Below are 26,891 nucleotides of genomic sequence, written 5' to 3'. Positions count from 1 at the left end.
AAACGTTTCATCCTACCTTCATTAGTTCTCTTGTAATCACCTGTCAAACATGTGTAGGTTTCTTCAAAAACACCCAATTTTGAGCAAAAAGCAGAGATAATTCAATTTTTGCGAAGGACTTTTGATAGAGATCAGATGCAGAGCGATCTTTTAAAAACATACACATAGTTCTTTCTCTTTCACGTGAGGCGCTACTTCCGGGTTGTATAAGTTGCGGAAGTGCGCCACCTGATGGATAATAGCGGTATTGCGGAAAGACGGAAAATCTCGTCATTGGCGGGGAAGCGTTTTCTCTTAATTGACGAGATATCTCGTCAATGGCGGCGAAAGAGTTAAAGGCTGAGTTTTGCGGCTCGACAGCTTATAAAAACTTATTTCTGGGTTTTTTGCCTTGTTAGCTGTACATATTGTCACACAGCAGCTTTTAGGCATTATTCTGTTTTTTGTTATAAGCCAGAAATGACAAGGAGGCAGCCTCTCGCAATACAAAGTCAGTGGAGACGGTTGGTTTGTTTTCCCCCCGGTGGGCGTGGTTTTCAGGTTATGACGCGCTGCGCTCTGTCTCTATGAGACTCGAACCAGCAACTCTCAGGTTACAAGCCTGACTCTCTAACAAGTTGGCCACGACTACCCCAATATATGTAAGTGTTGTACCCCCAGAAGTAACCTGCAATTTTATGTTTAAAACAGAGATGGCGATAGAGAGGCAAAAGTTTACAGTTAATTAGAAAAACATCTTTGATCTCACACCAGAATGTTTTCTGGCTCTTACAGCAGATCTGGCCTTATCTACCCACACTGTGTTTATAATGAAATTTATGAGAGTGTTTCTTGACAGGCGAGAGACAGCAGCTGATACAGTTGCTTAATCAGGCATCAAAGTCCCACTCGCTTCCCTCCCACCTCAACTGTCACAATTTAGTCATTATCTTTCACATTGTCTTTGCACATTAATATTGTATTAGTCATTAACCAGTTACATTAGGCGAATGTTAAAAGGGCGGTAGGGCCAGTTTACACCTCATTTACACTATCAAAAACAAAAGCTATTTTATATACGAATACAGAAATTAATTAAAGATTTGTGTTGGGGAATGGAGCTGTAGCCGTCCGTCTATGCACGTCCTACGTAAATCTTTCTTGCGCTTTCGTACATGTGCTATAAATCACTGCACGGCTTTGGTTTCATGGGGTTACGTCACCCTGCGCTGTCAGTTGCCCTCTGGTTCATAATTATGAAGTCATAACACCTCCGTCTTTTGTCTCCATGTCTTCGTAATGAACCTCCCGCTTGATTTATAGTCAATACTGTGACAGAACAATACTGCAACCTTCACGACGAGACAGCGCTGCTTTTCTGCACATTGATTCAAAGTGTTAATTTCGGCCTAGCAGAGGAAGATCAAGCCTGCTGTATACGTTACTCGATACAGTACTCTAAAGTAATTACAGCTTTGATGTGAGGATTGAGCGATCGGACCAGGATGTTTAAAACTGCATTTATATTTCATGGCCTCATTGACCCTCATGTGAAGTGTGTGACTCAGCGTCTCTGGCAGTTTAACGGGAACTCTCTGGTAGTTTAGGTACTCTATAATCTTCTGCGGCAAAGACAAACAGGGTGAAAATCACAGTAATTTGTTCATGTTTGGTGGATGTTAACTGTGTATTTGTGTTTTTCGAGTGTTGAGGTACAAGTATGATGATGGCATGAGGATTTAACTTGTCAGTTGTTAAAACAGTTGAAGAGCTCAAAACCACCCAAGTGCGTCTGACATGTATTCTTCAGACTTTTAATGGATTATGCAAACAACGCAGTATTTCCAAAACCTCATTCACACACCACTTCGATCCCCAAAAAATTCCATAAAATTGGCAGGGAGGCTTCTGAGCGAGAGGAATTATGATAATGTCCGTCTTGTCTACATCACCAATCCCAGGAAGTAAACTGTTGCCTACAATCCGTGTGTTTGTTGTAGTCCAAGAAAAGAGATTTACGTTGGAGACGATAATTCACATCATCGCTTACTTTGGGGTTTGTACCTTTTGCATATCAATAACATGTACTTATACACACCTACACACCAAAGAAATGTAAAATCGTGAATCAGACCATTGGTGCTCTCCAACTAAAATGCACATGCATTTTTCTCTCAAGAAAACACGGAAAATTAGCAAACTTGCAGGAGTTTAAATACGGCACGTGTCTTTACGGGATTTTTACGGTATGTGTGTAAATTCACACACAGATTGCAAAAAATCATCAGTAGTGTGAATAACCCAAAAATCTAACGATCCCGGACAAATCCTGGAAGCATTTTCCGTGTATTTTCCGTAATTTCTGTGTGAAAAGGACTTTAATGACCTTAAAGCAACACTAAAGAGTTTTTGTACCTTAAAATAACGTTTCCAAAAAAGTTTCAGTCGTTCATCCACTCGAAACAGGGAGAACGGCACTTTCACATTCGCTTTGCAGCCTTCTATCGGCCAAAACCGCACTAAAGAAGTTTCCAACCGTTGGGTCGTGGTCCTGTAGTTCGAGTGAAAACTACAAAAACTTGCCTTTACGGCAGACCTACAGTAGGCTAAATTATTTACGACAGTGGTAATGGACAATTCCACTTCCAACCTGTAGGGGCAGCAAAGAGCAAAAACTCTTTAGTGTTGCTTTAAATGAGGACGGGATTAAGCGGATTTAAAGCAAAAGTATTTGATGAACGTATAATACGAGTTAATCAGTTAATGTATTCGATATCATTTTCTCATTTTTGACAGAGGTGGCGTTTAGAGGCTTTTGCATCTGAGCTCCTCAGTTGTATTCAACTCCGTCCAAACGTGACTTTGTTTTCCAGGTGGACTGTTGAAAGAAATCTCACTATGTGAGGTTGCATAAAACCAGCTAACCAGAGTTTCTAAATCCGGCAGTCAGATGGTCAGCGAAAGAACTGTGGGCGGCCCGTCCAAAGTAGAAACAGGTTTAACACCTCAGATTTAGATTCTCACACATAGACAAGCTGAGCAGCTTGGAAATGTTTTACCAGCTGCCGTCTCATCTTTGTATTTTATGGAAAGACTATCAGTGTGTGTATGTTTACACATACTGTAAGACAAACACAAGTAAACATATACATTTAAATATCAATCATACAGAATGATATAACGATCACTTATATATAAAGGCACAAGCATCCGCACGGATTGACTGATTTGATTAAGTCTCAAGTCCCCATTATTATGTTAGGTAGGTGGTGTAGAATTTCAATGATAATCCATAATGCATGACCAGCTCTGTTGCCGTGGAAACATAAATTCAAGGTTACCAGCTTGCAGACACATAACGGGCTGCTTCAAGGAGGTGCTGCTCAAAATTCTGCTCATGGAGGTGAAGCATCAATCAAACTGTCGCAGATTGCAAAGTACTCATAATCAGATGGAATGCCTTTAGAGAGAGAGAGAGAAAGAGAGAGAGAGAAATTATATGCTTAGAAGTATGTAGACAAACAAAATCACTCTACGTAAAAAGGAGGATAAAGACTAACTAATGCTTTCCTAAAGCCAATTTAAAGCTATATCACAATTATTCTTGTTAATTTCCAGATGACTTACTATCACTTTATTTACTGTTATCTTGCTCGGGCAGGCCGGGATGTGACCTGAGCCTTCTGGTGTGGCGGGATGATGAAAATCAATTCTCGACAGAGATTGGTGCCTTGTAAGACAGCCATAGGCCCCCTGCGGAGAGAGAGAGAGAAAGAGAGAGATGAAGAGAGCATGACTTCTTAATGTAGTCCTGTAACAAAAATATGTCACAAAATAATGTCATACAAAATGATATGGCGTAGCAGTGGATCATTTACATCGTGTTTATGGAGAGTTTAATTTACCCTGGTCATCTAATAATATAGTCTGTAATCTCAATAGCATCCCACTGAAGACCTAATGAAATCAAAATGCAGAATTTAAGTCAATGCAAGTGAAATCCACTGCTGAAGGGGCCGCTGTCCTGAAAAGTTTAGCACCAACCCAAAACCCACTCACCTGTAAAAGCTCAATCAAAGATCAAAGTAATCGAAGTTTACCCCTGCATCTGAAATCGCATACAATGTAAAAAAATTCCGTAGAAATTGCAGCTGGGTTGCCGTTAACTTACCATAGATTTGAATTTGTGTTATTTGCTGGCAACATTTTGTTCAAAGTTAAATGAACATTAAACATTTACAAGTCTTTGTCTTTACAGAGTAGAACTAGGAAAGCAGCATCTGGCAAAGCATTCTGGGAAACAAAATCTGAAGCAAAAAACAGAAAAAGGTTGATGATGATTTCTGGTTCCCAGAGTGCTTTGCATGAGGCTGTTATTGTCTAGTTTTATTCTGTAAAGATCAGGACTTGTTGATGTTTGGAATTTATTTAACTTTGAACAAACTCTTGCCATTAAATAACATAGATGTGAATCTACGGTAAATTACCGTAAACCAGCTGCAACAACGTTGTAATTTCTACGGAATTTTTTTACAGTGTACTGTGACAGTCATCGAGTTTTAAAACAGTACGTTGTCATAACAACTAGTTAGTTGCTAACTGAAATGACGTTAAACAAGTGCAATTTAACAAATTTAAGGGACAGCTGTTTAATATATGTATTTGCATTTGAAGAGTTTGGTTCCAAAACACGATAAATGGCATTTAAAAAAATAGTTACCTCCAAAATCAGTATTGTATCTGGTCAGTATTAAAAAGTAAATTCTTCATTTTACCGTGCTATTCTGTCATCTTTTCTTTCTTTTTTCCAAACCGTGACAAACGCCAGTCCTTCTTCTCTGCAGAATGCAATAAATCCGCTCAATAAATCACAGCGCACCATTCCACGCATTGTAAACAATAATGGCAGTGCTTCGAATACACACAGAATTTTTTTCCTTCATCTACTTTGTACTTCGTGATCAACAAACAAACAAAAACAAAATCTTATTTTTGATGGCATTGATAAACCTGTGGTGGTTTTCTGTGGCGGGGAAAAAACGTAAGCCATCAAAATCGAATAATTTACGCGAGAGGCACTCGGGTGAAGAAAAAATGCTGGCTGTTGCTTGTTCTCACACAACAGCATTAAGCTTCTGTCATGCTAACACATTGACCCCAGAGGATTTTATGAAAAACGTTCCATTATTTCCTCAAAGTCAACGAAAATCAAGCAGAACCAAAACATTTTACAGCTTATCGCTGTCAAAAAAGTTCAGCGACGACGTCCCAAGGATGACGGCAGCAATGACAGTGTTTTTAATATGTCAAAGTAAGTGTTTTGATAAATGCCATTCAAGTTTAATCAGTGTATACCACTAGTCAACTAAATAAATATAACATGGCAAATATAAATGCAGATTTATACATTTGATTCAATAAATTTATAGCATTTTGAAAAAAAAATTGTCATGCATTTATTGTATTTTGCGGAAAAAATAATCAGTTTTTATAGTAAATCTTTGAAAATCAAATTATGAATTTGAATTTGTAATATTATTATAACCTAAAAGATGCTATGTGAAAGTTTGTAACAGAAAATAGTGTTTTTCATCTTGTCACTTTCTTGGTATAGAAAATACATTTTTACCCAAATTAGTCAAAATGGATTTATTGCGTTTTGAAACCAAACTCTTCATTTGAATAGAGCTGTGTTACCCCTTTCAGACATTTCTTCTTCTTTGTTGGATAACTTCTCTCCCAGTGGCTCACAGGATAGTAAAGTTTCCATCTAATGAACATTTCAGGATCTTGCTGGAAGAAGTAGGTCATCTGGGTAATTTGGACATACTACTCTGACATACAAAACTGTAGGACACTGGCCCTTCAGGACCACAGTTAACTAGCCCTGATATAAGTACGTTTTTAGTATGTATGATACCATTGGGGCCATGAATTGTACTCCCAAAAAATGGCAAAAGCTTATCTTAAGGATAAGTATGCCCCTCCCCTAACACCACCTGCAAGTGTATTTAGCAAACATGTTGCTGGGCTTCGTGACATTTACATAGCGATGGTTAAATCAAACAAAACTTTTTCGCACTCTTTCTTTTTTTTTATACTACTGCGTCTGTCTTGGCAGGAGTTTACTATCAGTCATTGAGAGAAGTTGGTCTGGCTCCCAGAGCTGTGATTGTTTTATAGTAGGGGATATTGTTCAATAGGCCTGTGTCTTTTTAACATATCCAGTTTCTTTCTTGTGTGTGAGGGAGGGGGAGCCTTGCAAACTGGTCCATATACATGTATATGTGTTTTTGAAAACATCTGATCCCAGATGTATAGACCCTATTCATACCTGGTTTTAAGATCTGTTTTGGTCGATCAGATCACAAGTAGATGTCCATTCACACCTGGTGTTTTAATCTGTATCTTTTGTCCACTTTTGAGTGTTTCTGTCCTGATTACTTTGAAGGGATAAAAAGGGCGAAGAGCAGCCGCTTTAGTTTAATCAATGATAGGCAAGAACGATGGAGAAAGATTGTGCTCAGTAAATTACAAAGTAGATTAGTATGTGTTTTCAAGTACCTCTGAATGTGGTCAAAAGTAGACAAGCTTAAAAAACATTTTACATGCCATTTATACGGCATTTGTGATCCGATCGACCTAAACGCATCTTAATACCACATTTAAACAGCCCCATAGATTCATATTCTATAAAAAACTGCTGGTCTTAAAGCCATTGTGTCCATGTTTATATTATTCAGGGAAAACTGCTTTGAGGGATTCAGGTGGTGTGTCTAGAAACTGTGACTGTATCCTAAATTTGTATTCATAAGATTATAAGTCCAGGGCAATGGGGGTCAGCTCACTCAATTGGTCAGTGGTCTCTCTTGATAAAAACAGAGCCAGAGTTTGATGAAAGCTTCATGGTCTGTGTCACACTGTTCATTTTTTTATCAGGAAGTAAAAGGAGAAAACATTGGTTAGAGCTCGTTGCGCTCCATAAATATTGAACATATAGAGGTGGATAAGATTGGCCAGGCCTGCTCTGCTGCAGATAAGCTAAGAAAGAATCCTGCGAGCATGCGGATGGTCCCATTTGCATGCCGTAAAGTAGAAATTGTCTTTGAAGCTCAAGGAAAACAAAATAAATCCGATCATATCTAGAAAAAGGAACAGTTTCTGAATCAAAGAGCTGAGCACAGACTTTAAATGAAGATCTCCTGTTGTTATTGTAGCATACGTTATTATGTGTATGGTATTTTTTTTGTGTGCATGTATTTGCTGCTTCCATTAGCCTTGTGATGATTTACGAGATGAACAGCCAGTGATGATGTTGTTCATCCCAGATTCATTTTATGCATTTGTGAAAAAATGTATGAATTTCTCTTGACATAATTTGTCAATGTGTGCCACTTACTTATTCACTGTTCTGAATTATATTCACACTGCAAGGTCATACAAGATGTATATTTTTTATATTTCCACCTACCTTTATAATGGCCTTTATAAATGGAGTTTCCAAACTTATGCGGTGAAAAATCACATTAGGAGTTGTTTTTATTTAAAAAAGTCAGTTTTTAGTTTTTACTCACAATATTAGACAAGGACAAATTGTGACACAATAAAAAATCCAATGAAGGTGCAAATTATAACACATTTTAAAGGAAAACACCACCGTCTTTCAATTTTTTACTATGTTCTTACCTCAACTTAGATGAATTAATACATACCTATCTTTTTTCAATGTGTACACTTTTAATTTTTGTACAGCGCCTCGTGAATGTGTTAGCATTTAGCCTAGCCCCATTCATTCCTATGGCTCCAAACAGGGATGAATTTAGAAGCCACCAAACACTTCCATGTTTTCCCTATGACTTACATGAGTAAGTATGGTGGCACAAAATAAAACTTTTGTTTGGAGCCGAATGAATGGGGCTAGGCTAAATGCTAACACATTCACTAAGCACTGTACAAAGATTAAAGTGCACACATTGAAAAAATGTGTATTAAATCATCTAAGTAGAGGTAAGAACATAGTAAAATTTAGAAAAACTGTGGTGTTTTCCTTTAAATATACTGTAGCTCAGTTCAAAACATTGTGTAGTAAAGCCAGTCCCATTTTTATGCATATTCAAGGGTCCACGCACTGTACGTGCACCATCAGATTTTGGTAACCGTAACCATTTCTGTCAAATAAAATATGCTTTACAAGGCTGTGTGTTCGACCGTGCATGTTCGCACGTAAGTTTGATGAATTTAAAGTTTGATGTATTCTCACAGTGATAAATAATTTTTGCCATGTGGTCTATTAAGCAAACAAGATAAATCTGTGTATTCAAGCTATACATTTTATCAGTATGTGCATTCTCTAGGAATTGAACCCATGACATTTTGCACAGCTAATGCAATTCTTTACCTACTGAGCTACAGGAGCACTTCTGCATCATATTTGTTAAATCAATTGCCTTTGTGGCCTAGTGGTCAATGTCATTTTGTAATTTTTGAGATAGTTACAAAATACTAAATGCTAATTTTGTTTATGCCAATCCAATGTATTCAGAAGACAATGACTGTCATACATCACCTTTTTCTGTTGTGCAAATTTAAAGGCTTTGGCGGTAGGGCTTAGGGAGAGTTTTAATGAAGTTGACCACAGAGTGCATGCTGGGATTGTTCTCACCAGGACCCCACGGCAGGACAATGAGCTCAGGGGTCCAAAATTGATTGTTTACTTGGCATAAAGCCTGGAGTTACCAAGCCTGTTTTATGAGATATGACTAAGCATGCTCACTCCATTGATATCAAATATTCATTCAGTACCTCACAGTAATTATTTGAATATGTATGTGCCTGTGGAGGACAGGCAAGTCAGGTCTGAAAATGCTGAATGCGTACTTTTTATCTGTCACCTGCAGCTGCTCTATCCCAATTGTATATGCATGTATTTGGCCAGCGGCAGGGCTGTGTAATAGCCGTGGATTTGATTTCCTCAGGGGTATTTCCTTCCCGCTTGCAAATTGATCTAGCGAGCTTTCAAGAAGGCAGACAGCCTATCAAGCGGTCCGACCCGGAGTAGCCACACAAACCCATCTCATGTTCCAGAATTTTCTGGAGTCGAGTTTTGATACCTCAAATCTATGAGAGCAGTAGTTGGTCCTTCTGAAAACCTCAAAAAAGCCTTCTAAAGACCGAAGACCTTTCTTTCCATCTGCTCCCATTTCATCTTTCTTTTCTTCTTACTCCAAATGAGTAATGAACACTGTGCCTTTTTTATTTGCACTCTCGGTTCTGTTTGCATTTCTTATTACCATTCAGATAAGTGAATCCCAAGGCAAAGCTTTGGCCTTTGGTGCTATCATTCAAGTCATTCTCTAGGTGTTTATCTAGGCCCCTCCTCCAGAACTGAATTGAAGTGCCAACCGAGCTCAAGCCACTTTTTGTATGCACAGCCATTATTAAGGTGACAAGATAGCATCTCTACAGCGGGGGGTCTGGAAAAGGCCAGGGTGAAATGGATGGGCCATTCCCTGAGTGTTTTGCAAATGAATGCAAGGTTCAATCCCCGCCCTTCCAGCTTCTGTCCTCTGCTGTTTCCACTACAGTGTCTTTCTGTACAGTCGTCAGCATTTTTAAAACACAATCCTCACACTATTCCTCAAGGCCAATCTGTGTATGAGGTTGAGGAACATTGTTATCAGAGTACCATTAGTAAAGTAATGCAAATTAATGACTGTTGTAATGTTAGATGGAATTAACATAATATATCCAATCATTAAATAAATACTTTTAAGAAAAAATATTTGTACATAAATGCATTTATGGTTATGGACCGATATTTTGAATCAAAATAATTACTAAATAATATGTAGTAGGCTAATCCTAAAATAAAATTATGACATGTTATAATGTAACATCTGGGCTACAGTACTTTTCAACATGCAAATAAATGGTAATTAACATGCCACAGATTACACTGTGTTCTTGTGCTACCAAGAAAACACAAGTAGAAAATACCAAGAATTTACAATGATAAAATAGGAGAAAAAAAACATTTACTTTTTACCGGGTTGTGTCAACCCATCACTGGATTTAATATGGACATTTTCAAGGGTAATTTAACCCAATGTTTGGATTTGTCCATATTTTACCCAACCATGGCTTGGAACAATGTATATTTGTAAAACTTTTTATTTTGAATGTGTCTATTGAATATTTCTACGCTTTGACAAGTCTCTTATACCATGCCAAAAAAATCAATTTGAATCTTGAATCATAAGATACATTGCCATAAAAAGACTGACGCATGTTGGGTTTGTTTGTAACCACATAATGTTAATAGGAAAAAAGTTTTTATAGTTTTATATAGACAGTACACTGTCAGAAATAAAAGTAAAAAGTAGGGAGAAGTAGCACGATATGATGTTTTTGGGGGGCGATACCAATTTAAACAGACAAATACTGGCCAATGCCGATACCAATATTTAACACTATTATGTTGTAATATACAATATTATACAATTGTCCTATTAGCTAGTTTATTTCTGCATCAACTGCATTCCTTTTACTGAACATGGATTGGATCTATTTAACATTCAACTAACCAACATTATAAGAGAGGCACAAAGTAAGATACAATTTTGGCGATTTTTGGTCTTTTCCGAGATTTTGAAAAAAGCCCAGACTGCATACATTTTCTGAAATACTCTGACTAAGGTGCGTTCCCAAAAGCATCGTTAGCCAACGAACATCGTAAGTTCCATCGTTTCTAACATCGTTCAATGATTTGGTGTTACTGAAACCATCATTCAAACGAACATTCGCAAACTGCATCGCTAACTCTTGACCTGTCGTTAGAAGCATAGTTCCTTGTTATTATCATATGTAGACTTACGTTAATCATGCTTTTGAACAAAATAAGCAAAAAACATGTAGTACAATGTATATCCATCATTCTAAATATATTACAAATTTTATGTCTTTAAGTTTGTATTTAAAGCGTTGCATTTGAAACTGTGCATGAGCGCAGCCTACGTGCTTTTAGACCCTGGGGAAATCCCTTGGGAGGAGTGATGTAAGAGGGAACTTGCGCGTGAATTAAATATCTTTAAAATAAACAACCGATAACTAAATCACGGTAACAAAATCAGTCTTCCGATGCAATATATGTTATTTACAGCAATAATCTGACATTAAATCGATTTGCATAGATTAATTAGTACTTCACCTCCCATGTGACATCATCAACTTCATTGTTAAACCAACATGGTTCAAACGACGAATGTGCGACAAAGTTACTATGCTTTTGGGAAGCAGTCGTGAGTAGCTAGGTCGTTTCTCCAACGATGCATCGTACTATGGTCGTTCAGCAACGAGTTACCTCGTTGTTTGGGAAACTCACCCCTGCATGGCTCACATGAATAAGTAATCTCTTATGTGATTAACAACGTGATTTACATTTTTTTCCCCATCGCACTTTTGACAAACTATAATTTGTATTTTATTTTGTTTTGTGAAGTATTTAATTATTTTAATATTTTATTTATTTTGATTAATTATGTTGAAAAAACAATCAGTGTCTGCGTTTCTCGTGCTATTGCCAATATGCAGATGTTTTCAAATTCATCAAAAATAGGCCGATACATATCGGTGGACGGTACATCGGTGCATCACTAGTAAAAAGCTATCACTACGACGGTACCCTTTAAAAAGGTCCTAATATGTACCATTTACAAAAAAAATATATACCTTTGGGGTACTAAGAAGCACCTTTTTATGTACCAAAGTATATTTTTTGAAAGGATACTACTACCACCCCAGTGACAGCTTCTTTTTTCTCAAAGTGTATTGAAGTAATAAAAATGTTTTGTTACATAGCAGAGTGTACCTATTTTTAGCTTTGGCAATCCACAACATTGATGTCATGCTAATTGTCTAATATAAACATTTAATGTGGTAAAATAAAAATTGAATATGATACAACATGCCCAAATGGTTTGAGTACCTAATACAGATCCACAAAACAACTCGAACCCCTGAAGCAACGTCCAAATGTTTAACGGAGCAGAAATCTACCCTCAGGTAATGGCCAGCTGTTGATAGTACATACATTCTGATAGACAGAGTGTGTACACAGATATTGGTGACTGGTCACGATGAGCCTTCTCTGTTGTTCTTTAGCTTCTGTAACAGATGGCTGGCCTGAGGTGTGGATTTTTTAAAGCCTCTCTCTCTCTCTTTTCATCACTCGCCAGGATTGTCACTTCTCTATTGCTAAATCTCTTCTAAAAATTGTTTGGCAGACACTTAAAAGTGAAAAACAAGCAACATTTGGCATCAAAATGTGAACTTAAACATGCTTAAACTAAGGGGCCGGTAACACAACACCATTTTTAATTATTTTTTTCAACAACAACAAAAAAAAACATTTTACTAATTCTGGCTGTTCATTTAAGTTACATGACAATTTTAGAGGATTAAAAACGCAACCGTTTTAAAGTGGGTTTCATAGTGCAAGTTTTCGAAAACGTCACCTTTCTCGTCTCTGTGTAAACAACAAAAATGCAAATTTGTGAAACCAGTGGCTATTTTGTGTTGCTTTAAAATTTTGAGTTAATTCAACTTAAATATATTAGTTAACTCAAAAAAGTCAACTTAAACTCCAAATTTTTAGACAGCAAGAACATTTACTTTTTAAGTTGAACCGAAAATCTTTTTTTACAGTGTGGCATGCATAATACACCATTTTATAGTAGATTCCAGAGATCCGTGTGAACAGGGCTTTCACTAAATATTTGGTGTTTCAAATTTGTTTACATGACAACAACGTAGTTTATGTTAAACCCTCAAACTTTAACATTTTGGGGGGTTTGGGGTTAGGGTTGGGGTATATACAGTATATTTATCGTATAAATCGCACCAATCAAAAATGCGTTATGCAGACAAAATAACATATATAAGTCACAGTGGACTATACGTCGCATTTATTTAGAAATTTATTTCACAAAATCCAAGCTGAAGAACACACATTTAATCTGGAAAGACGAGTTATTTAACTAAACAATAGCCCAAAGAACAGCAGCCTGAATTGGTGTCCATACGTTAACATAACATTATTAGTTATTTACACGATAAACAATAGCATACAGAACATACCTGGAAGCCTGAATAGGCGAAGCGAGTTTGCAGGCTTGTCATTCCAAATCACTGAATTCATTAAATTATATAAATACAGGAGCAGTGTTGGGGATAACGCATAACAAGTAACGTGCATTACATAATAATATTTCTTTTCTGAAGTAACGAGTAAAGTAACGCATTACTTTTTAAATGTACACATTAATATATGAGTTACTTTTTTAAAAAGTAATGCAAGTTACTTTTTCTAGTTTACTTAATTCAATTAAAAAAAATATGTACTGAATTAAACTGAACGTAGTCACATTATACACTCTATGCGTACAGGCCTGTGTGGGAACAGTTTGAGTCAGAAACTGAGATAGACATTTTTGTGATAAAATATATGCAATTTCTAAATGCAGAACTTTTCAGTCATAAAAAACACCTTCAAGGCCTGAAAGAAATCAAGCCTCAACCAAGAAAAAATAACGCAAAAGTAACTAAAAAGTAACGTAAAAGCATTACTTTCCATGAAAAGAAACTAAGTAACACAATTAGTTTTTTTGGGAGTAACGTAATATTGTAATGCATTACTTTTAAAAGTAACATTTCCCAACACTGTACAGGAGCAGTGGTCTCTCACGGCTATAGACGGTAATGGTTTCTCTTGCCTCATATATGTCGAAATTAATTCATACTGACTTACAACGCACACCTGATAATAAGACGCAGCACCAGCCAAACTATGCAAAAAAACTTGACTTATAGTCTGGAAAATACGGTATGTTTCTGTAAGTTTGAGTAGTCCTGAAATCGTACTTTGGACAGACTGAAACACCCAACGCTATCTCACGAGCATTTCATACGACCACATTCGTAAGTTTTTGTACGATTTGCCTTGACCCCATGTGACGTTGGGGTTAGGTGCGGGGTTCGGTTTTAACTTCGTATGAATTCATACCATTTAGCCAACTCGTAAAATATGTACGAATTCTCGTGAGATCAGGTTGAAACACCAAATATTTAGACTCAGCCGTGTGAACAGGGACTGTTTTGATAACAATGTTATCTGTACGCAAACAAACACAAATGAAAAACGTCTCAGTTTGTAGTCCACTAGTGTTGTGTAAACGTCCCCTAAATATGCCCGAAATTGTACATCAATGAATTTCTATGTGAAGCCTTAATCGATACCTTTGATCTGTCCTGTAAAAGTTCAGCAAGTCATTAATAATACTTTGGCACATGGAATGTCACAGTAACATGTGAGGGAGCCCCCTACAGAGAGAAACTAAATCACCTGCATCCCAGACATGAACCGGTCTAACCCCTTCATCTGGACTTTACTATACTCTAATAATGACAGGCATCAAAGACAAACCGCCTGCAGATTTTAATGTCTCTCTAATGAGTTTTAAAGGGTAGTTTTATGCTTATTTTACAGTTACTGTGGATGTTTTAAACATGCTTTTTCTCAGAAACAGCATGTGCTAGTTTACAGGATGTGAAGTGACAGGTTTTAACTCCTTGTTTCTGCTGGCTTTTAAGGAAAGTCATTTGGGTGTTTGTGTGCAGACATGCAGGTCTGTTACAGGAAAAGTCTTGATGGAGGCCACAATGGAGATCCAGGTGATGACAAGAATGATATCAGCCTAGAGGAAGTGGTGATGGATCATGAGTTGGTCAGACATGGGGGCTATTATGGATGAGGGTGAGATAGACCACCTGTTTAGGGCAACTATCACGACATTGACAGATTCACATAGTTATAGTTTTGCTTAAAGAAGTGATTTCGCGTGAGAAAAACGTGTAGGTTAAAAATGTGCAGGTTTTGTGTCAGGCATTTTTCCATATTCCCTATCTCACATTTGGTGTAGCGTTAGGTTGACAAAACTATCAGAAAATACAATCACAAACATGTCCAAACTGATTATGTTGACAGGAAAAACCTCATGCTGTTATTTTGCATGACCAGTCTATCCATAAACAGGAAGACAGTTTGAAGCAAAAACATTTGCTGTCTTCTTTAAATGTATGTGAATGAAACAAACTGACCTTAAACTGGATGAGAAAAAGACTATTAGACTCTAAAATAATCTCAAATCAAAATCAAGTGATTATTTCATTTCCTGAGATAAGCGCAGGAGTCCTGAATGCTGCTCATTAAAGTCTTTTAGTCATATGTTAATTTTGGGTAAGCAAAAACACTTGCTTGAGGGAAGGATCTATTGTTACCAGACCATAGACTGTTCAAATGCAAGCAGTCAAAACAAAATAAACCAGTGCACTATCAACAAAATCTGTACTGTGAATGAAGTGTTTCAAAGCACCAGTCATTTACACTGACATATTACCATTAGGCTTCAGGAGGCCCTTCAAGTTTATCACAAAATCTAATGTTTGATATATAACATGCGTCTATACATAATGTGGATAATGTGACATTCCAGCCATAGAAATAAATGTTTGTGCAAAAGTTTCCAAGCTATTTTTAGCTTATCTGTATGCAAAATGTAATGGAATAAGTGGCGACTCAGTGTTCCAGGTCAAACGGGTAAAACTTCCACATTTGCTGATGTTATCTCAAAACACATTTAAACAACAGTGGAGTGGCTGCTATAAACTTTCTTGATCAGGTCTCTGTCTGTCGCCACAATCTTTTATCTGATGGCCATGGCTTTTTGGCTATTTGCATTTGGTTCCTATTTGAATGTAACAAGGCCATGAGAAGAACCAAGTCCATTATAGGAAGTCAGACGATTCGAGCTCAGGAAATGAGGGTCCAATTATAATGACCTCAGGGGGTGGGAGGGAGGAAAGAAAGAAAGAAAGAATGAAAGAAAGAAGAAAAGAAAGAAAGAAAGAAAGAAAGACCTTGTTTGTATGTTTGTTTATGTACATTGTGTGTATTTGTATAAAGCCTATCATTTCCACTTGGTCTCTCTATATGAGATGAAAGTTACTGAAGACAGGGGTAATGAAAACAGGCAGTTCTCCTCAGCATACCTTTTTCCAGATGGGACTGTGTCAAACCCTCTTCATAAAATCAAAGAGCAATTTAGGTAACTGTGTTAAAGCTAGGTTGCTCCTCCTGTAAGTCTGGGCCAAACCTGAATATGCTCATTATCCTTTTGCAGAGGTGATGGTATTTATTAGGTGAAGTTTAATTGAAAGTCCAGACAGTGGAAGGTTCCTAGATGACTGGGGGCTTTAAAACTTATTTATTAGGTTGTTGTCTCTAATGACTTTTCTGTAGCTGAACTGACAGACATATAACATTCACACCTGATAGGTTGAACAGTTTCACTGCAGAAGAGGAAAAAAGCCTAGAGGGACAGTTGACCCGAAATTAAAATTTAATTTACTCGCTGATATTATTAAACCCTCATGCTCTTCCGAACCCATATGACTTTTCTTATGTGGAACCCAAGGGAGGACGTTTTGTAGAATGCTGACACTGCAATTTTTTCCATTTTCCATATAATGAAAGTAAATGCAGGGACTAAGGCTGTCAGTCACTAAGGCCACATCCACATGAAGCCAGAGCTTTCCCTATCCAAATCTTTTTTTTCTGTAAAGTTAAGTTTTCAATAAATATCTGCATAAAAAAGCAACTACTGAAACAAACACTTACTCAAATCGATGTAGTTTACATGCCATTATTTCAAAATACTCAGACGTGGCAAGCGCACATTAAATCTTGGGATAGCCAAGGCTGTGAAGGATCCATCTATGGATGGTTTCAGGGAAAATGAAGGCTGCATGTGAAGGAGCCTTTGAGTTGGGACAGCCTTCGTCGCGGCCCGGTGACATCATTGGCCTTCAAATACAGCCTTCAAAGGACGCAGCCCCTGAATTGGGATGCACACCTTGGTTGCGTCCAAATACCCACACTTGCGGTCTTTGCACTTCACCTGATGTTGACTACATACATGATGTATTTCCTGTGTAGTAAAGACTGTACTAGTGTTCTAGTGGGCAAGAAGATCCCAAGTGTTCATGTTGAATTATTCACCCAGTGGGACACACTTAGCAAGTATAAAAATGTCAATCCAGGTGGCAACAATTTGCACCAAACTTATTAGTTTTATTTACTAAAATTTTGTAATATCCATTAATTAACTTACAATTAAAAAGTTTCCACCAGTGTTGTTTTCGTGAAAGATTGCGATAATGAAATGATTTCGTTGACGTACCTTTTTTATGACGATAACGCGACGATGACTAGCTTAAAATGGTTCTAAGGTGACGAAAACATGACGAGACACTTTCGAGTTTTCATTGATGAGACGAGACGGAACGAAAATGATTATAAGTCTGACGTTCACAATGCATGTCATTTCTCCCTATTTTGCATGAAATCTGTCTGTTTTTAGCTAAAAAGTAACAGCAATGCTGCCGCTTCCTTTCCTTGTTTTGGGTACGCCCACCACCCGGCTGCCACCATGCCGCACACGCGCACCAGATTTCACACAACAACAACAACACACCTGCGGCTGTGGCGAGTTCGAAGGATCGTGGCAGTGACGCCAATAAACGGAAACAACGAGATGATTTATGGACTAACTTTCAGTATAAATCATCAGAAAGAAAAACGGAATGCATATTGGGAGAGGACGGTAAATGTGGCCACAAACTAGGTGGAAAGAATACCACCAAATCTCAAGCGGCACCTGAAGTAAAGGTAACTAACAAGTCACGCTGTTAACATATCATATACATTCGATTTTACTCAACAATCGGCTTGTGACACATTTCATGATAAGCTTAAGGTTTTACATGTATCTACTTGTCAAACCTAAGCCCATTTCCAATACTTTTTGTGGTGTATTTAAATAAGGCAAGGCAGGCATTTCTCAACTTTATAAGCGAGGTGTCAGCGTAACACACAAACTCAACATGAGGGTATATCAGGCTCAACTTTTTTGTTATGACATGCGCAGGAGGCACAACGACTTAAACAACGGCAAGCCCTCAGGGACAACCTTAATGCACATTTTAATAGTATTAAATACACCACACTTTTTAACCTAAATTAATTTGTTAAAGATTACCTTTTTTTTTACTAAAATTGACTTAAACTTGACTAAAACCTTTTTGTGTTTTCATCGACTAAAACTTGACTAAAACCTTTTTGTATTTTCGTCGACTAAAACTTGACTAAAACTATTAAGTTTATAAGTGACTAAAATGTGACTAAAACTAAAAAGCATTTTCGTCCAAAAGACTAAAGGGGGTCGCACACCGGCCTAGTCGTGTCTAGGATAACTCGGAGGTATTGTAAACCGGAAGTGCACATTAAATAGCGCGAGCTTTGTCAGATAGCGTCTACTTCAAAATGCAAAATTGAATACCACCCCGAAGCAGTGTGTTTGTTTAGTGTGCATTAAGGGCACTGCACTTTGCCAGTTTTAAGACATGGGACAGTCTTGCACACTTACTTCCTGTCACATGCACACGCTCTCAAGTGGTCAAGACCTCAAGTTTGGTATTTGGATGCAGCACTTGTTGTTGTGGATAATCATTTGTTACCGTAGTAGCAAAGGAGCAGAATATTTTGCTCACTACCTTCTGCAGCACAAACACAAGCATGTGTAATCCGCCATTGTTATTGCTGTTACGTAACATAGCGGTGTCTGACTAAGGGTCGAGATGTGGGGTGCTGATATCATCGTTTCACAAAATATACAGATTGGCTGAAACTGCAAGGGTGATGTTATCAGATTATCCACTCTGGGACTGTAAAGATATAGTCAGTATAAAAGATATCATCCTTTCACAGAATATTCTTAACATTATTTTGTTTTTGTTTTATGTAGAAAATGGCAAATTACAAAAAAAAAAACTTCAGATGGGTTTTTACATGCAAGGACATATATTTACATAAAAAATATTTTCAAAAAATCTGGATTTATCCAACGCTATATTCCAATAAATTCATCCATAAATCAATTTTCGCCCTATTCCAAACATATACCGGAGATCTACTCCCCCAGCCCCCTTACTGAGCTGATCGCAGTCCTGCATTTGCATTACATCCAGTAGATTTCATCTCCGCCTTCACTTTTGTCTGCTACCTTCATCTAGACACATAATGAAATTGTCTCGCTTGTCTACCTGATTTAATGTTGTTTAACAATGCTCCAGTCAAAGATGAATGCAGGCAGTGCGCTCGAGGTGAGAACTAAAAATGGAATTGAGCGCAGCCCTCACCGGTTTGATACAAACGAACTGTTTGCTCTGGTCAAGTGTGGCAGCTGAAACTCGACTGATGATGGGCTGCAAAAATATAGGTCGACTCTAACACGTTACATATTTACATTTCCTGCGTGTTTATCTCTATGCAAGGAAGGTTACAGCATAATAGAAGAACATGACATTGTTAACCACGAGTCAGTGAATTATACTACAAAGTGTTTTCCACTTTATGTGCTGCTACTCTGGTTGTGGCGACTACACCCACACGTTTCCCTTTTCAATCTCATCAGGAAGGCTCTCCACCGTGTTTGTTTGGGTTACTGTTGGACCAGGCAGCCACATGACCAGAGGTCAGATTCAATCTCCGACTCTGATCCACCCTAGTCTTGCCCAAAATAGAGTCCTATATTATTTGCATTCTCCTCAGACCCCGCTGCATGGGTCAGTGGTGCTGGATGCATTGAACGCTCCCTTCTGGCCTGGATGTTTAACAGTGCCTAGAATTTGCATTGGGGTCCTATTGTGATCCAGATTCGTGCTATTCCAAAGGGGGAAGTCAATGGAAGGCGCATTCAGACGCAAGAGAGATCAATAGACCTATTATTCTCGCGGCTGCTTCCCTACGAACGTCTCGGTAGCGGCGGATAAATTCAGATTACGGAAAATTGCAGCTGTCTGCTCCTAACTCTTTGGTCGTCAAATGATTTTAAAGTTTGCATCCACATACTGATTTAGTAAAAGAAAATAGGCAGAGTTGTTTGTTCCCACTCACCAGTGATGAACAATCATTTTAACATGCTTCTGTATTGAGGAATAGATAAAAAAGCATTATATATATATATATATATATATATATATATATATATATATATATATATATATATATATATATATATATATATATATATGCGGCATGTGTATTTGCCCGAACCGTCACGTTTTGGTGCGCACAGTCTGACGATGAATACATGTATGAGAGCCTTTTGAAAGCTTAATAAGAAGCCTAAAGAAGTGAATGTCAAGGAGCAATCGCTTGAGTTGCTCTCACGATACTTGAATTGGATGTGCCGATCGGTCTGCACAGTGCGGCAAACAGCTTGCATCTGATTAAGTTACAGGTGATCCACGAGGGGTAGATAGGACGGGGATGGTGTGTCACCTGATGTTGTAAAGGCGGGTCTCAACAGCGCAAATCTCAGATGAGTGCACTTACACCTCTTAAAAGAAGACAATATGTGTTTACCCAGTGCTTGCTGCTATGAGAAGTGACTCTAAACAACACTTATCCCTCAGGAAAATTCACCATAGTTTTACTATGGTATTTTTAGGAAAATTATAGTAACCACACATATCCCATTCACTCACTACAGAAAACATATTTTAACCAAGGTATATCCAGTAAATTTATAAAGTAAAATTCATCAAAAAACAAGCTCCCTTAACAGTAAACTCTGATTACGCATGAGATTATGCGAGTATCTGGCAAACGCGAGCGTCTCTTTTATCATAAACACTTTAGACGCGTCTGCAGCAGGCACTTATTTTGACAAGACACGTGAAGCACACAGGATCACTCGACGTGCAGAACACATATCTTGAAAAAAGGAACCACACACATGATGGGCTAAATACATGTTGTGACGAACTTCGCATCGAGCGCCCTCGAAAAAAGAAGTCACCGGCCACCACTGCCTTTTTTAACTATTAATAAATGATCCCAGGCATTTGGTATTTAATGCTTTTTTCTTTTGTACCGAATCCGCTCCGAACCATGACCCCTGAACCAAGGTACGAACCAAACCGTGACTTCTGTGTACCAATACACCCCACGCACTCTCTCTTTGTATTCACGTAGTATATAATTAAGGCCAGTGTTATATAATGTTATATTCTCTACTATTGATATAGATCGTTTCATTGAATGCACGCACATTGCCACGGTTACACGCCTGGCCCTAAGTTAACTTCCGGTCTGTGTTTGTTTATCGGTCTGACTAGCGGCTAAACTTGTTAATTATTTGGCTTGTTTGAGAAATAATCTTTTCAGACGCTGTTGTTATCTGCTTGTTTAGAAAATAAATCACACTAATATACACTCCAAAACTACCAAAACACCAGATCCTAATTTTTATCTCCATAACAAAATCCGAGTTGACCAGACATGGACTAATGGACTTTTTTTTTTTTTTTACAAATTATTAATATATAATTGTCAGTAATTTTGTGAGCCTAGAGACTGCTGTGTACACTATAACATTTTTGCTTAAATGTGTAATATGAATAAATAATGCCTGTTTAAATAATATCCTCTATTGAAACGAGTGGACCCAGAAACAATATTCCTTATGTCATGATTCAACAAGCGAATTGATTCTTTGGGAAAGTCTACCGTAAGTTACGTTTGGGCCAAGAAAGGTGAAAATGAAATGTCTAAGTCTAAAGCAGGGGTCTCCAACCTTTTTGTGAGCAAGGGCTACCACAATGGATAAAACAATCTGGAGGGCTAATTTTTGATATAGTCTACTTAAAACTTTTTTGCTTTACTTGTTGATTTTATTTTATTTTTAAAATGTGAACATACGTGAACCAAGCCAAGCTAATTATAAAAATATGTAATGAATACATTTTACAATTGAGATTATGAATAAATTGTGCTTTGGCGGGCACCTCACAGACTCTCCGCGGGCACCATGTCGAAGACCCCTGGTCTAAAGTTATCTCAGTGGTGCTGCATTGGAATGGAGACATCAGTCATACATTTTATTTGCACAATAGTGGCGATCATAATGCCTACAACCTCCAAAGTTTAAAATGTAACCATACGATTACAATGTATCTTAGACTCCAATGTTAAGAGCAAAGGTTTGCTATAACTTGCCTTGACATTTTCATTTAAATTAAATTTTTTAACTCTCCTTACTCCTTAAGTCCAAAAAAAGGATGAAATCACCAGAAAAGCTTCAGTATTCACTGCCATTCTCTCCTCAGTGTCTCAGAGCAGCTGTGGACCTCTTCACCCCAGACTGGCACTAGAGGTCTGCACCCCTGCATGCCGAACAATGGAGGTATTAGAAGACCCTGTTAAGCCGTAGCCCTCTTCAAACAGGCAGCCAGCATGGTTTCAGATCCAAGCCCTCAGCAGCTGTTCTAACCCCCTTCAATCCCACTGACAGAAATCCATGCTCTCTCTCCCAAAGAATACTTAATGCAGGGCTCTCTCAAGTGAAAAGACTGTTTCACATGTCTTTATTATCCCAGTAAAAGAATCTTTTGGTGCCTGTACACTTTTATTTGCCGAAGGCAAGCAGTCTCATTTTTTCAAAAGGGTATCAATGGGTGAAAGGGTTTTTTATAACAAGCTCGTAGCAAACCGAGCTGGTCCTGCAGCCGAAGCGTCTTATGTTTCACTGCTCCTGCTATCTGACGCTGGGCTGCTCAGCCTCCACGGTAATTAGGGTAAAAATCCTCTAGCACAGGCCCCTGCATAAAACTTTCTTTGATGGGGAACTTGATTTCCTGAACGTTTCTTTTTTTGGCTATGTTGGCTTGTACCCATATCGAGCCCCCTAATCCCTTCCCTTATTGGATTTTTACCTACTGTACCAACACACTTGTGACACCCTGCCCAGTACTGGTACGCAGAAACCAATTGGACATGGTCTATAAATCATCGCCCACAACCTTTCAGAATGAAAAAATGAAATAGCAGGCAAGGCTGTATAGCCTTGAGAGGAGGTGCACAACTGGAATGCATTCAGGGGATATTAAATACATATCAGCAGCTGGAAATGTTCAGATCGATGGAGGGAATGGGTGCGTGTTGCTTTGCACTGGGCAGACGTAAACGAATGAGAAAAACATTTTACCTTTTTACAACAAAGTTGTTTAAAACTGCATAACTTTTTGGATAAAAATAAAATTTTAAGCAAGTACTGTACATAAAGAATCAGTTTTCAAAACGGTCTCCTTACCTTATGACAATAAACAACGCTAAGATTAATAAATGGATTACGGTTTGGATTACGTTAAAAGTGTGAAGTTGTTTTCTCAATACACGTAAAGCAACATGATGTCACGGAAAGTCGTGTTATAGTCACGCAAAATTTGATCTATTTATTTGTGTCCATGGCACAAAATTCAGCTTTTTTAAGTGCCTTGAGCACAAATGTCTTTTTCGTGACACTTGCATGAATTTCTGTAAATAGTTTCTCGTGTCCGTGGCTCGACTTTCTCTTTTTTCCCATATTTTTAAATCATTGTCGCTTGGGATTGGGGTTAGATTTGGGGTTAGGATGTACTTTTATGTATTGGTTTCTACATGTTATTCTTCCGCTTTTAAAACTATTCTCGCCTGGAATTGGGGTTAGAGTTGAGGTTTGGGTTAGGATGTCTAAAAATGTAACCTCACTTCTAAACCAAACAGCGACAATGGTAAGAAAATAGGAAAAATCAATGAGAAAACAATACATAAAATGAAATGAAAAAGAAAGTTGTGCAACGCACATGAAAAACTATTTATAGAAATTTGTGTGAGTGTCACAAAAAAAGCTGAATTTTGTGCCATGGTTACGAATAAATGGATCAAATTTTGCGTGACTATAACATGACTTTCCGTGAGATCAGTCTGCGTAAATAGATGCAAAAGTTATGGATTGCCACTTTAATTACAGCGTGAACTGATGGAAATTCATATTTTATAAGGTGGCTAATTCGTAAGAATTATAATATGTAAATCGAAGTTTTCCTTTTTTTTTTGCATACAGTGTGCATGACATAATTTTTATCATCCAAAAAGTCCGTGCGTACTGTACGCGTACCACTGGATTATAAAACCCTGCGTATGTTGTAGTGCTGTAGTCAAGACCACCTAAACTGAGACCAAGTCATGACCAAGACCAAGACAGGCCGAGACCGAGACAAGACTAAGACCAATGCAAGGCACTTCTTGTCTGTGTGTGTGTGTGTGTGTGTGTGTGTGTGTGTGTGTGTGCGTGCGTGCGTGCGTGCGTGCGTGCGTTCGTACGTGCGTGCGTGTATGCCATCAGAGATGTTGATAAAATAATCAAAGGCATTGCAGATATGTGGGAATTTATCTTTGCCTACACTGTAAAAACTATTACTATTATCTACTCAATATTTTTGGTGAAGCATTTTTACACTTAAAAAAATTTAGTAAATTTGAAAGCTATGAAATCGATTAGATTTCAGTAATTACATTAATTTCCTATCACAAATTAAATTAAGTAGATGGAATCAAAAATATAAAAGCAAATCAATAAAAAATCCCAGTGAAGTCTACTAAAAAATTTAGTTGATATCATTAAAAATGTTACTTAGATGTAGCTGAAAATTTTGTGAATATTATTAAACTAAAATAATTTATTTTTATTTACTTAATGTTATAAATTTATTTCATACTGAACCATCAATTATCAATGATAAACAAAGCAATTTGTATACATTATTTTATTGAAAATGGCAAACATTGTACATGTTACAAAAACAATCAGCTGAATAAACTCTGAGAGGTCTCTCAAATTCACAGCATGCAGAATCACTTCTTGAACCCGGACAGTTGGACCACCAGCACTTGTACCTGCAACAAAGATAACTTTATTTAAACGGCTGTCCGCTGTGACTCTGGACGCTGCCACAGAGCGCCACTTAGTTTAACATTAAAATAACACATTTGTCTCAAATCTGTAACGATTTACAAAGGCTACGAATGCATATTTTATATCTGGAAGTAAACTTTGTCTGACTAACCTCGCGCTATTTAATGCGAACGTCCGGTGCGGTGTCAGAAACTGTGAGTTCTCCTACACGAGACCCAGCGCATCTCCACCGGTGTGCCACACCCTTAACACAAAAAAGCAAAATAAAGCATAGGCATATGGAGTCTAGAGATAATTAATATAAATGTATATAAGCGTGTGAGCTCTGTAAAGTTGTGTTCCGCTTCCATGTGAAAGGTCTAATAAGTCCGGGTGAAGCGAAACTGAGGACCGGATTTCGGATCGCCTGACTATAAGCAACTACAGATTTACACGTGTTTGTCCACACAACCACATTATGCAGTAATAAAACGATCAGAAATGATTATTTTACACAAGTAGCACAGTTGTATTATGGTGACCTGAATAAATAGGTAAAATAAAAATATTCATGATTAATCTAGCAGTATGTGCACAGAAAGCTGTTATTGTACCCAGTTTACGGTATGGCTCCGAAAGTATTCAGATAAATACACCTTAAGTTGTTTACGCAAGGACACATCAAATATTTCATTAAAAACAAGTGTAAATATTTATAAACTCAACACTTACCAGGATTTTTGAGGAGTTTTGATGTTGTTTGTCTTCCTGCAAGAGGCGCTGTTTCTTCTGCTGCTGATTAAAAAACCGTTGGCTTTGTGATTTTTAAATTTACATCTGATTTAATAATTTTTTTGCCTACATTTACTCAAATAATACAATCTAATAATGTTTCACCAAAAATATTGAATAAATCATAGTTAAAGTTATACATGAAATTTACAATTTTTTATTGTTGATGTTAAATACATATGTTAACTTGAAATGAGCAATTATTACAGTTTTGAAAACTAAAATATATAAGTGTGACATTCTCAAATATATTGATTCAAATTTACAACAAATATTAAGGATATCTATTAGAAATAATCTGTTAGTTAAATACTTATTTTATTTGATGTATACAACTAAATAATATCTTTACATTTTACACACAAATATATGTTTATTTTTTAGTCATTTATTTTGGTTTGTCTAACTCAAAAAATCAACTTAGTGACATAAAGAGATTTTATTAAGTTATTTTAATAATTTATTTTAGTGATATTTACAAAGCCACTGAATTATTTTTTACAGTGTATAAGCAAATAAAAGTGAACAAACACTAAAGAGCTGAAATCAACTTTCTGAATTCTGGCTTGACATCCACTTAACACAATGCAGGTGTTTTAGTAATAAAATTAGAAAAATTGTCATTGGGTAAAAACTTAAACAATGCTTAAACAATGCAAACATCATATAACAACCTGAATAAACTGCATAAAATTAATGATAAAAAATACATTTGTGATGTGCCATCAGTGGTGATCTTGACCGGTCTTGAAATAAAATTCCGAGTCCTCTTTGTCTGAGACCGAGATGAGACCGAGTAAAAATGCGGTCGATTCCAAGACGAGACCAAGACCTTTAAAAAGTCTTACAACACTAGTATATTGTATGCCATGCATGCGCATACAGGAGAATGTAGTATGTAGGTATGCGCATGTGTCGAATGTCTGTGTACACGTACAAGCAAACAAACTATACTTTGTAAGGCTGTGCATACAACGGTATGTGTACATTTGTGTACACATAAAAAACAAACTATACTCCGGCCTTAAAACCCAGCGTCGCTGGTGCAAAAACAGATCTTAGTAATATGAACATATGAGATAGTGTGAATTTGTATGAATTAGCCATCTCCTAAAACAGTTACAAAATGCTGTGAGACTGTTGTTAATATATAAGAAAATGTATAATGCATTTACATACATTTATTTTGTTACCCTTAGCAAATTGCTTTGTGTTGTGAATGTAGTGAAA

General features: G+C 37.3%; 2 long non-coding RNA genes across 2 annotated transcripts in view; both read right to left on the bottom strand.

Moving 5' to 3' along the window:
• Positions 1–340: 340 nt before the first annotated feature.
• The window catches only part of LOC141350338 (uncharacterized), a 35,798-nt gene continuing 9,247 nt past the window's right edge, over positions 341–26,891 (bottom strand). Inside the window, exons 2-3 of the long non-coding RNA XR_012358440.1 lie at positions 3,607–3,732; positions 341–3,439 (exon numbers count right to left, since the gene is read on the bottom strand). This is a non-coding gene — a long non-coding RNA (uncharacterized lncRNA). The remainder of the gene's footprint in view (positions 3,440–3,606; positions 3,733–26,891) is intronic.
• On the bottom strand, positions 24,380–26,163 carry LOC141350337 (uncharacterized). The gene is made up of 3 exons (XR_012358439.1): positions 25,602–26,163; positions 25,042–25,134; positions 24,380–24,871 (listed from the first exon to the last, which is right to left on the bottom strand). It is a non-coding gene; the product is annotated as an uncharacterized lncRNA (long non-coding RNA).

Source organism: Misgurnus anguillicaudatus, chromosome 18 (assembly GCF_027580225.2).
Source record: "Misgurnus anguillicaudatus chromosome 18, ASM2758022v2, whole genome shotgun sequence".
Classification (NCBI taxonomy): Eukaryota; Metazoa; Chordata; class Actinopteri; order Cypriniformes; family Cobitidae; genus Misgurnus; species Misgurnus anguillicaudatus.
This window is presented reverse-complemented; position numbering and strand designations above follow the sequence as displayed.